Genomic DNA, 12196 nt, shown 5'->3' on the forward strand with positions numbered 1-12196 from the left:
ATTTTACACTTTTAAGATTTGAAGCCTTCCTGAAAAAGTGGAACTCATATATAGGTCTTTGTTTTAAAAATTATGCTTTTCTTTTATATGAGCACAGGAAACTTGGGAATAACACATTTTTATTGTATTTGAGATTATAAAAAAAAAAAATCTGTAACTTTATGTGCTGTATTCCTGTGCCATATACCATTTTAAGAGCAATCTGAGAAGGTCATTATCCAGGACTCAAGTATAGTTGTTATGCATTTTATGTAGGGGTTTTGGTTTGTTTTTTTTTTTTAATCGCAGAATGATTTCAGTAAGGTTTTACTAGGGATCCTTTCTACCATTACTTCTAGACTCCTTTCGTTCATGCGACATTATGGCATCCACAATTACATTTACTACCTTAAACTCTATTGGTCTGGAAGGTTTCACAGGAGAGCTTTTACAAGTCTAAGTTATAGATATAATTTCAATTTTCCTGCTTTTAATTTTTGAATAAATTTATTTTAGGAAGAACTGAAGCAACTGATCGGCATGCTAGACCAATGCTTTCCAGGCATATCCGTACAATTCCAGGTGTATTTTTCTGACTTTCTCCATTCCTACTGCTGCAGGAAGCAGGAACTTCCCAATTTGATGAAAAAAATAGGTGGTTTCTAAACTGATAGAAGACTAAGTTCCATAATAATACCATTGCAAAGGATTAACTCATTTTAATACTTGATTTAGTAAAGGTCAATTCATTAGGGATTAAATCTGAAACTTATTTTCCTTTGGGTGTATGCCAAATTTGTTTATAGAACCAAACTCATATAATTGACTTCAGTCTTCCTAAAAGCCTAAATTACGATCACTTACTAAGATTTTTCACTTCACCACATTTCCAGATAGCAAAGATTCATGCCACAACTGATGATCTATATCATACCATCCCTTTCATACAGCACTGAAGACAGTCAGCTGCAGGTTGGCTTCATGGATTCAGACCTCGGGATGGCCTGCAATGGTATGACAACAGCTTTGTCAAGACCTGAAAGTGGTAACTAGGCCTAACAATAATTTAATACTTCAGACTTTTTTTCTTTTCTTGGTGGGGGCTGGAGGGGTTTTGTATGTGTCTAATGTGAAAGAAGATTTTTGTAATGGGAAACAATGCAAATTGCTATTTTTGAAGTTGTCTCTTTACAGAGCCGGTAATACTTGTTTTACATAAACCATAGGATGTTTAATTTGCTGTGAGTAATTAATATTTATCATAAGAAAATGAACTTTCCATGTACATACAGATCTGGGGTAGCAGCATTTTGTTTTTCACAAATGTTAATAAACGTATGTGCACATAAAAAAAATAAATAATTATGTCTGGCCTTCATCTACACTGCCAGCCAAGTGGGCTTTTTTAATCTGCTGAGTGACATTCATAAAAACAAGGTATTTTCTTTAGGACTGAACACATTGAATTGATAAATAATTCATTCCATTTGGTAGAAATTAAGTAAATATTATATTTGAAAGAGTATATTTACTCCTTTTTGGATACATTCATACTTCAGGTTCGGTAGTAGAAGCCAAACATTGTTTCTATGTCATTTTAACCAAAATATTTGCTAGTCCCTCTCTCAAGGACTGAGACAGGGAGAAGGAGTTTCTATCAGATTATTGGAGGCCAATTAAGTCCTAACCGTTATTGTACCAGTTAAATTCTAACCCATTCTCAGTGCAGTACTTTGAGCCTGTCGCCCTGGTGCCACTTTAAAAAATTTAGAGCATTCGAGTCTAAACCTCTTGTTTTAATGACGTTCCCCTCTCAAACCATTGGTTGTGTTGCTGATGAATATATAACACTGTTCAGTACACCCTGATGTAAAAAATTTCCCCCTCCGGTAGCTGTGCTATATAATCTGGAACCTGCACACGCACCTTCCCAGGCAACTGAGTACGGACCTTGTGCTCTTCCAGCCCTGATGTGCCTTTGTCTCTGCTTCTCCCTCTCCTTGCAGCTCAAGCGGCTTTTCCTGGGTGAACTGTCAACGAGAGCGTGGTCCACAGTGCTGCTCTGCTCAGGGCTCCTCTGCTCTCATCTCGGGGTGAGAGCGGCCATACGTGCGAGTTCCACATTTTGGAGGGAACAAGGTGGGTAATAGAGAAGATGCTGTTAAGGGCAAGTGAAAGAGAAGAAAGTCCTGAGACTGGAGTGGGTGAGGGGATTGGGCTGAGCGGAGGAAACAGATTACAGCAGTGAAACCTACTAATTCCCAAGCACCTTTTGCTGCAGTTTTTTACTCCGAGGTGAAGAACTTCAATGGCAATAGCTCTACCAGTGGGGGGACCGGTAGCTGTTGTGAGTGGAAAAAAATTGAGGGATCATTTTATTCTTCCGAAAACCCAGTTATTCCGTGTACAGAAAGTGCAGTTAGTATCACAATACTTAGAGATACTTTGGTATATTTTCTAATATTCATAGTGGGAAAGAATCAAATTAATCCCTGTTCACTCCTGGCAGTATGGAAGTGCCTCCAGCAGCCGGTGCAAAGGACTGAGCATGAAAACAGCAAAAAGCCTTAAAATGCTTATCTAACCCTATAGTCATAATGAGCTCATCCACTGCCCCAAGCCTTTCTAGGAATGCAGGTATACACAGCATTCAGCACATGGAATGGCATGGTTGGCTGCACTCACTGTGGGTGCTTCATAATGCTGACAAATGACCTTAGGGATTTAGTTAACCAAGAGCATGAGTGATAACAGAGCTAATGTATACTTTCTAACACTGCACGCTATATTTTGTTTGCTTTTAATAGTGTAGCCAAAGTGTAAAAAAGGATGCAGGATTTTTAAAACTTCCCAATAAAGAGAAAACATTGTTTGAAGCTGTGGAAGCTGCATATCCACTGGCACAGCAGCTAATGCAGTTTGCTTCTCCAGTATTGCCCTAAAGAATCTTTAGAGATTCATATATAAAATGCAAGTACCTAATCTGCTGTAAAAAGCTACAGTAGTGCCTTTGGCAAGTTTCCCTGGCCTGCAGAGGATAATTACTTGTGGAACACAAGTACAGCTCCAAACTGGACCTGATTAGATGTCCAGCCTTTTCTCATACGAATACCATGAGATCTATCCATCCTCATAAGAGTATCTGTGATATCTTGATGTGGAATTTTGACTTTAAGAGCCTAATCAGGGCTCACTTTAGCAAAGGAAAAACAATCTAAAGGGAGAAGATACTTTTCCCATCAGTTACAAGAAGGATTTAGAGAGGTACGGAGCACTGTCCGGCCCCACTTCCAGTCCGGTGTTATCCTCCAAGTCGGTAGTGCAGCTGGAGATGCTAGTGAGCCAGAAAGGCTAGCTAGTTCTGGACAGAAACGTGTCTACAGCAAAGGCCAGCTTGGAAATATAGCTTTGTGTTTCAGCCAAAAACCAGACAGAAGTGGTCACAGCTTAAATGTTACATTTAGCAAAATGTACTTAGGCCTTGGTTATTCATCACAGCTAACCACAGTTAGATGCTTAGGAAGGCTTGACTTTTAAAATTTGTTCTTTACAGGTAATACTGTAAATGTTCCTATGTGGTTCCCATGAATACCACGGTTCCCGTGAGTACCGTATATAACAAAAAAAAAAAAAAAAAGAGAGAAAACTGCATTTTCAAGAAGCTTCCACAATGTTTTAAGATAATTTTGTGATTGGGCATTTTTAGGCATTTACCAATGCTTTTAATGGAATCACAGGGTTTATGCTATTAGATCACCCTATTGGTCTGTCCAGACCAAATGGTCTTTAGTCATGGCTAATGCTTGAGCTAGTCAGAAATGTTTAACAGAAATGGCTTGTGCTAGAAGAATTATGGCGTTCCCCAAGTATTCATGGAAATATGTGAGTTCTGATAAAAACTTTAAACCAGCTAGATCGCTCCTGTCCAGGATGGACTTTGCTGAGGAGTTTAAGAGAAGATTATGCAGGAGAGAGAAAAGAGGTCCAACAATTAGTGAACTCAGATGTGGAGGAATGACATTCAAGTATCATTTATACAGACAAAGTTTTGACACATATGCAGGGAAATAAAATATACATTACAAAAATTACTGGATTAAAAAACCGAGCAATTTGAAACAGACTTACTGTGTAAAAATTGAGGTGCAATATTTGTAGTTAAACATTTATATAAATGAAAGCTGTGTGTAAATTTCTGTACAAATGATGAAGATGACCCTGATTTAAGTCATTGAAGAAAAGAACATTTAAATATGTAAATCAGAGATTAACTAAGTTTAGGGAGGGTTATCAAAAATGTCTGTTATCTTTGAACATGAACATATGCTCACTATGCTAATTCTGGAGGCTCCTTAGATCAAATGCTGGCGTATTTCAGTGTTTTGCATTGCTTTAAATTTTAACTTCAGATATCATCCCCAGTTTTCCTTTTTTGTATGGTTTTTTTCTATTACCAAATACCAAATTAAGAAGGGCCATCTGAAGGGAAAAAATCTTACTGTATTCCTGTGTTGGACTCTAGATGTTGCAACTTGCTGGTTACTGACCTGAGAACTGTCCAAAAGAATATGAGACCACAACTTGGCCACTCCATAAACTCATAAGTAAATATAAAGTACCACAGAGGATAAACTTTATTTATTTATTTCCTTAAAAATGCATGCCTTTAAAATGGTTAAGATCAGAGAGCCCTAAATTTTTAAATACATTGGTGTCTGAAGGTTGTTGGTGGCTCTATGTATTAGAAGACTAGTCAGTCATTGTTTTAGGAGATGATATTTGTCACAAAAGAAAACAATATGATTTCATGGAAGGAAACAAATTCCTCAGCTCCTGGTTGTACAAGAAACTTTACTGCAGGTTTCTTCCTCGTAAGTTACAGAAATAGACTGTGTGGTACAATGGTAAGATGAAGTTTGACTGCTGTTTCATAAATCTCACTACTATTTGGGTTTTTTTTCTTTAAGATGAAGGTGATAGCATGGTGAGTAGTTTGTTTTCATTTCTTACATAATCCACAAGACATTTTTTTTCCTGTTAGTTTAAGCACTTGCATCTCTGTCTTTTGTGCCCCCCAAGAGCTCTTTCATTAAGGTGTAAATATGTTCCTAAAATAATGAAAGTGTCATTATCACCCTTTTATTCATTTAGGTGCCCATGAAGGGAACTGAAAAGGCATTTAGCTAAAAGCATACTTTTAGTATAAAGAGAGAACATTAACGTAAGAGTCTCTGCAGATCATTAGTCTGGTTGTTCTCTAATGTATACTCCCTTGAGTTTTGTTTGCCAGAACACAGTGTGAGATAAATGGCAGGCACATCCGTGGACAGACACTAGGAGTTTTCATTCATTGCTCACCTCTATCTCTCAGCACTGGCCTGATCCAGCAGAGTATTCACTTGCATCCTTATCTCCAAACTGACGAATAGCCCCCGTCTGTATCTTGTATGGCTGAATCCCTCCAGAAAAGAACAGGTCACTTAGGACTAAGTGTTATTGTAAGACTGCTGACTTATGTCTGAAGGATAAAAACCACAGGAGACCCTAAACGTTGTAGATGAATCCCCAAATTCTTTATTTTCTACAGAGTAGGCAACTGCTTGCTTTTTTTTTTTTTTTTTCACATTGTCCACAGTATGTTCCCACATGGTTCCTCCTGGAACAATGTGAGCACTGTACGCCATGGGACCTGGTAAAAAGCCTGAAGTAATGTTGCAAAAAGATGTCAAAATATTTCACTTAAGAAAAAATGTTCTGATTTTTTAATTCTTTTTGAGGTGATAGTATTTTGACTTTTTGGAAGAAAAGACTTAAAATTTTTATTTGCTCTTCGAATGAAATGAGTAATCCCTGTAGGGATTTTAGGTGTGTCAGTATCCATTGCTTCCCTAGGTAAATTGTCCTGCTGGCTACCTATCTGTAATACACTCCTTTGAATCTGAATTTGTCTAACATTAGCTTCTAGCCATTGCATGAAATTGCACTTTTTCCTACCCTCTATACTAACCATAAAAATGTACTTCAATCTCTGAAAATTTTACAAGACGAGTTTGCAAAATCAGCCAAGCTACTGGTTGCAAATACCAGTGTTTCAAATCTTAAAACATTTACAAGTAGCTTTTGATATCAGAGACAAATGTAATGGCTACTAGGAGTTACTGTGAGGTTTGCCTTCATGGCATGGACTCAAAGTACGATCTTGCTACCAACCCATGTGCAAATAAAAGAAAACAAAACAAATAAGCTTCAACATCTTCAAATAAAAAACTTAACTTTGATATTCTGTTGTCCCTGTGCTTTAGAACTGGAATTGGCAATGCCTCTCTAACACAGGGTTGAATTTTTTTTGGTCAACTAACAGCCAGTCGTTGTTCTTTGACTAAGGTTGCACTCTAATCTTGGATGCTATATGAATTTAAAGAGAGCTAATGAAGATTTGTGGAAAATGGCTTGGCATTTGTCCATTGCTACTAATAGGATTAGAGAGGTGATGATTTGCCCACTGGAGGTTTTGATACCTCTGAATAAAGAAGGCAACCTGCAAGCAATACTTGCAGCCCAGCCATTGCTATTTACGGTGCAACGTTGTTTGGATGGCAGTGCTGTTTCTTTTTCACCACTCTTAACCTCCACTACCATTTTTACAGACGGATCCGTACAGGTTAGTCATCCTTTCTGTATCCAACAGTTGCTCTGCAGTATGTCAGAAGCTGCAGGAGACAGGGAATCAGGATCCATGTCCACTTTTCATAGAAAGGAAAAAAAAGAAAGCGAGAAGGAGAGGTGTCACAGATTTCTTAGCCTAGTTGTTGAGCTGATCAAGTTACAGTGTGGTAAGTCAGCCCCTGACACTTGTCCAAGTGCTTTCTTTTAAACTGAAGAACTTATAAACTAATACGAGTCAGTGCAGTCTGTGATGAGAAGGTTAAGTTGCATTAGTTTATTGTCTAGCATATTAAAAACCTGACATTTGTGAAAAAGAGCATCTTGAAGATTTTTGACTCAAAAACACTTCAAAATATTTCAAAATTATCAAGACATTTCATTAGAAAACTTTTTAAGGGCATTCCAAAGTGTTATCAATTAATAATATGATTGAAATAACCAGGGACCTGCTAAAGTCCTGTGTACAGCCCCCATTAGTTAATATTTTAAAAATGGAAATGATAACTAGATATGATTTAGGGTTTAGGAACTAATTGCTAGACAATAGGGCTTTATGTTTATGTCAGAAAAGGTAATGGATTGTGGTCTGGTCAATAAACCTTGAAGAACCGCTTGGAACTGTCAATATTAGGGAAGAAGTAGGTAAAAGGTAATTCCTACAGGGGGAGATCATGACCACCAACTCATTGACCACCTTCTCAAAAGAAGACAATGAAGGAAGAAGACAGAGTCTGGGCACTAATTTACATGAAGGGCAGAGAAGAAAGAACCAATCATTAAGGAAAATAAGAATGAATATGTATTAGTTAAATGTATAATTATGAGGATTTTTGAGGCAAGGGTGTGCTGTCTTAAGACAGGCACCCATTCATGCACATCAATGAAATTGCTTTGAAAATACCTTGACTCTGTGTGTTATCGGCTTGCACACCAGGTAAATGAACCCCGTTTGTGGGACAACAAAAGCATTAATTTGATTTTAATTTTAAGCTAACTAGGTAATGCTGTTTACAGGGAGAAATACTCAAATAAAATGAAAGATTTTGAAGTTATTGCAATAAACATAGGTTTTTTCATATTTGACTTCACATCAGTGTGAGATTGGGAAATTTCCTTCCATTTATTCGCTATTTTTAAAAAGCAATGTGAATGTAATGATACTAAAATAAATCAGAGCATTACTTCTCATACCAGAGAGTGCAATTTTCAATGGAATTGCTGAGAAAATGGGTTTTCCCAGGGAAAACAAAACAAACAAAACCCAAACCTTGATATTTGCTAATCTTGCCTTTTCTGAAAAAGTTGACAACAAAAGTAATTTAGAAATGTTGCAATAGTGTTATCTATATGTCTACGTTAGTGTGATTAATGCTTTTGTTCTCACCTATGAATTCCCTGCCTGGGTTGCAGTTCCCAAGATGTTTCACAATCTCTCCTTCTCCTTAGCTACTACTATGCATCACAAGAGCCTCTATACTACCAAAGATGGGGAAATCTCTTTTTTGCAGAGGAAGGGTAGCATGAAGTCACAGCGGCCTCTTTTCTTTGGCCAAAAAATAAGACACTAAGTTTTTAAGTACTAATTCTTTAACTTAAAAGTTATTTCCCCCTCCACAGATAGCACAAGCATCTCAGAAAAGTGAAGAAAAGCGTGCCACCAAGAAATGTCATCAACAGCCACCACCATGACCACAAGTAAATGTCTGATTGGCTTGGATTTTCTTTCTACCTACCCATCACTGTTCCTCTGAGTGGACTTTATTTCCTTATTTTCTTATTCTGATGTACTAGAATTAAGAAAGGACATTTAAAAACATTTTCACGTAGATCATCAGTTGGTTTTGGTGTTTAAATCACTGGCTAGCACATATCACTGACGGTCCTTGTCCAACTAACAAGTAGTGTACGTTTAGACATGACCTAACCTGTAGAAATAAATCAGCCCAGGTTCATCACGAGCCTTTCAACCTTAACCACATTGAAGTACTCTATGAAGACACATAGAGGGAAATTCCAGAAAAGTCAGCACTTAACTACCTTACTAACACTACCTCAACACCAAGTAGTGTGTCATGATGTAAGTTGATCCTTTTGGTTAGCATAGGACTCAAAAATGGGAGCAGCAACTCAGTCAGCTTAACAGAATAATTTAAAGAGATATACAGCCTGTTTTCGATACCACATAGTACCAGAACAGCAAAGCAGCAGAAGTAATGTATACATCATTGATTTTTATCCCTTTCAGAGCAGTCTTTCTTAGTACTTTTAATGAAACATTAAATGATTGTAACGTAAACTGTAACAGAATGGCATGGTTTTATATTTTCTTAATTGGATGCTAATATCCATGTCAGTATTTGCATGAAAAATGGTGTACTAAGCCAAAATATCAAGGTTTTTAAAACTCATAATCATTCTTCTGCTGATACCATCTGTCAGCTTAATCTTCACCTCCCAGAATTCAAGGAAGAGGGTGCCTTCAGGGAAAGCAAAAGGAAAAAATTACTGTTATGAAAGTACCGTAAATTGAGTTTAGACCATGGACTTGAAATCCCATCTGATTAGATAGGACTTATTAGTTATTAATTCTCAGAGTTGGAAAATAATTAAGAATTACTGTTGGGGCACTGTCACTCATCCTCCCTGAAGAAGCTGTAGGGCTCCCTGGAGTAGGCGATGGAAAGCAGCTCACACGCACAACCCGCCCAGCAAGCCGCCTGCAGAGAAGGTACAGAGGCTGTCTCCGAGATCGCTTGGCTCAGCTGAAATTCCCTCACGAGCAGTGAAAGTCTGTGTATCCTCTGTGCTGCAGTGGAGGGCAAGCGAAGGAGTCTGAATCGCGTATGCAGTGTGCTTGATTCTTCTTGAGCTTGTTATTTTTACAGCGACCCTGCATCAGCTTAACCTGCATACAGCTTTTGCTTGCGACAAGCCACCTGCTACATGTACATCCTTCTTCAGTGTACCATTAGACACCCAGTAAGAAAGTCAAATCCTCACGAAAAAAGGGAGGAGTGCAGCTGGAGAGCACATCACCTGCTGCAATTTATTCTGAAATTAGAACATATGGGCAAAGCAAGCACATATCTTCAAGATTATCTCAAATCTCTGCAATACTGCAGGGGCTACAGGCCAACTCTTTCTTAACAAAAGTAAGAGGGTGCATTTTCAAATATCTCCAGCTGTTAGCAAATTCTCTGACATATAGCTACTTTACTAGATTGCCCTAAAGAAATTCAAAAGCCATTGTTCTCTCAAAATGTCACTATTGTTCAAATTTTAGAGGCAAACAAATGCAGCTGTACCTCCCTGGCTTCCACTGAGGTGCTCGGTCTCTGGAAACACCTAACTGGAGGTAATCCCTGCCCATGGAACAGTACAGGCGAGACCTGGCTCCTCTCCATCGCCAGGAATTGGATTGCAATAGGAGTGAATCTACAGAGCAAAACAGTGCGTGCTGAGGTCTGTATCCTGCACGTTTGGGGCTTACTCTGCATTAGCTCTGGTCTGATCATGTTGAGCCCTTAGTGAGTGGAGCGCGTTGTGTGATCTCAGTGTGCATCCTCCAGTTCAGGCTCATACAAAAGGAATCTGTTTCACACATTTAGGGAGAATTTTGCAAGCAAGCCCATGCACAGTAAGTGGGGAAACTAGTAAGAACTGCTTCAAAGGTGCCCATTTAATCCAAATGAAATAAATAGACTTTATTTCTTTTTTTCCTTTACTTTAAACCAGTATGAGCTTTGAAAAAAATATACAGGGCATTTTTAAATGATTTTATTTTTAAACAAACAAAGAAGTCAAAGTGTTTTAATGTTGCAACGCTTTAATTTTTTCCTCTTTCTTTTTTTCCTCCCCAGGGAATACTTACAGCTTGTCATACTGCTTTGAATAGCTGGTCAGATGAAAGGGTGGAAGTAAAAACTTGATCTACTAATAGCTACTCTGCTGCCCTGCTATCTGCTGCTGCTGCCTTGCTTGCTTGCGAATATGTGCCACAAACAATTATGAAAAAAATCTAAAGCAGCATGTAAGAAGTGTGTAGCCCTTGGCATGTGCATAGAAGGTGGTATTTGCAAGAGCCTCCAAACGAGCAGGTAAGGAGTCTTTGCTTCAGGTTTCCCAGCTGGGGCAGGAGGTACCGTGGGAGGAATGTAATTCAAAGATGACAAGGGGAAGTAGAAATGGAATTTTGATATGGAAAATTCTTACTTTGGCAAAGAAAATCAAAATTGTTCCAAGAAAATTTTCTTCCGGTATCTGGAATCAATGAGAAGCGGCCAATGCCCATGACCCTCTCCAGCTCCTAACAAGGCAGACAGGATTGGACTGTATCAGGGCTCCAGCACCAGACAACCAAGCTTTTTTCATTAATTTTATTTTCATATTGTCCAAATTTAAAATTAAGCATGTGGTTAAGTGAACAGGATGGACCAGTTGGCATAAGGAGAAATACTGTTAGGTTCTAACTTGGAAAGCTGTTCCACGTAAAGTGGTGGTTTTTTGTCCTGAGAACTACATTACATAGATATAAAATCTTTGTACAGAACAGCTTGCAAATTTGAGGTTTCATAAGGTTTTTGTATATATATGCACACACACATATATATATGTATACATTTATTTAGTTATATAAATGGCATTGTACTTTTCTTTTATTCAACCGCCTCCCCACATCTCATATTAGTTTTCTGAATTATTTGTGCTATGTTTGCTTATCTGTAATCCCAGAATGACTTAAAATGATCCTACTGACCAAGTTTCCCAGAATTAGAGTCCTCAGATTGGTGTTCTGGTAATTTAATGGCAGAAGACTGACTTTCAGAATATGAAAAAAAAAAGGAGATCATTATTTTGCTTTTCTCTTTCTTTCTCCCTACCCTTTCATTCAATAAGTAATTACTAGATTAAAAGAGGGAGGGGAGTGTTTCACGTATACCCTTGTAAGTAGTTTTAAAGCTCAAGTAGTTTATCCTACTTCCATTTATTAATACAAGACAGAGTCTAAAGTACACACAGGCACAACACATATTCATTTAGCAGTGACAGGTTAACCAGACTTTCTAAACAAAGAATATTAAACACTGTTCAATCAGTGTCATCCGCCACTTCTTTGTTTGGTCCATTATCTGGAATCTGAAAGAGGAATTAAACTCCCACATCAGATAATAATCAGTCATTCTGATGCAAAAGAATTTCCATAATTTATCCTCCAAGGTGAAATTCCACCCTGTGCAGAGGACCTGCCGGAGGCAGACAACCCACTTCAGCCTGACGTAAGTCTATTGAAGCCTCAAACAACACATAAGGCCCTGTGCTGCTCCTTGCAAAGAGACTTTTTTCTGCAAGACATCGTATCACCTCCCTTCCAGAGAAGTTAATTGTGGTTATACTAAAGGCCAAATTAATTTCATCAGCAGCTTACAAATCAAAGTTGGGTCAGAAAGGACTATCATACCACTTCAAATAATAAAATCCCTTATAAGGTGAGGAATTATTTGCCCTCCCTCTGAAGTATTTCTCTAGGGAAATGAAACAGAGAAGGGCAGAG

This window comes from Haliaeetus leucocephalus, unplaced genomic scaffold, assembly GCF_000737465.1.
Source record: "Haliaeetus leucocephalus isolate CR32 unplaced genomic scaffold, Haliaeetus_leucocephalus-4.0 Scaffold362, whole genome shotgun sequence".
In the NCBI taxonomy this organism is placed as follows: domain Eukaryota; kingdom Metazoa; phylum Chordata; class Aves; order Accipitriformes; family Accipitridae; genus Haliaeetus; species Haliaeetus leucocephalus.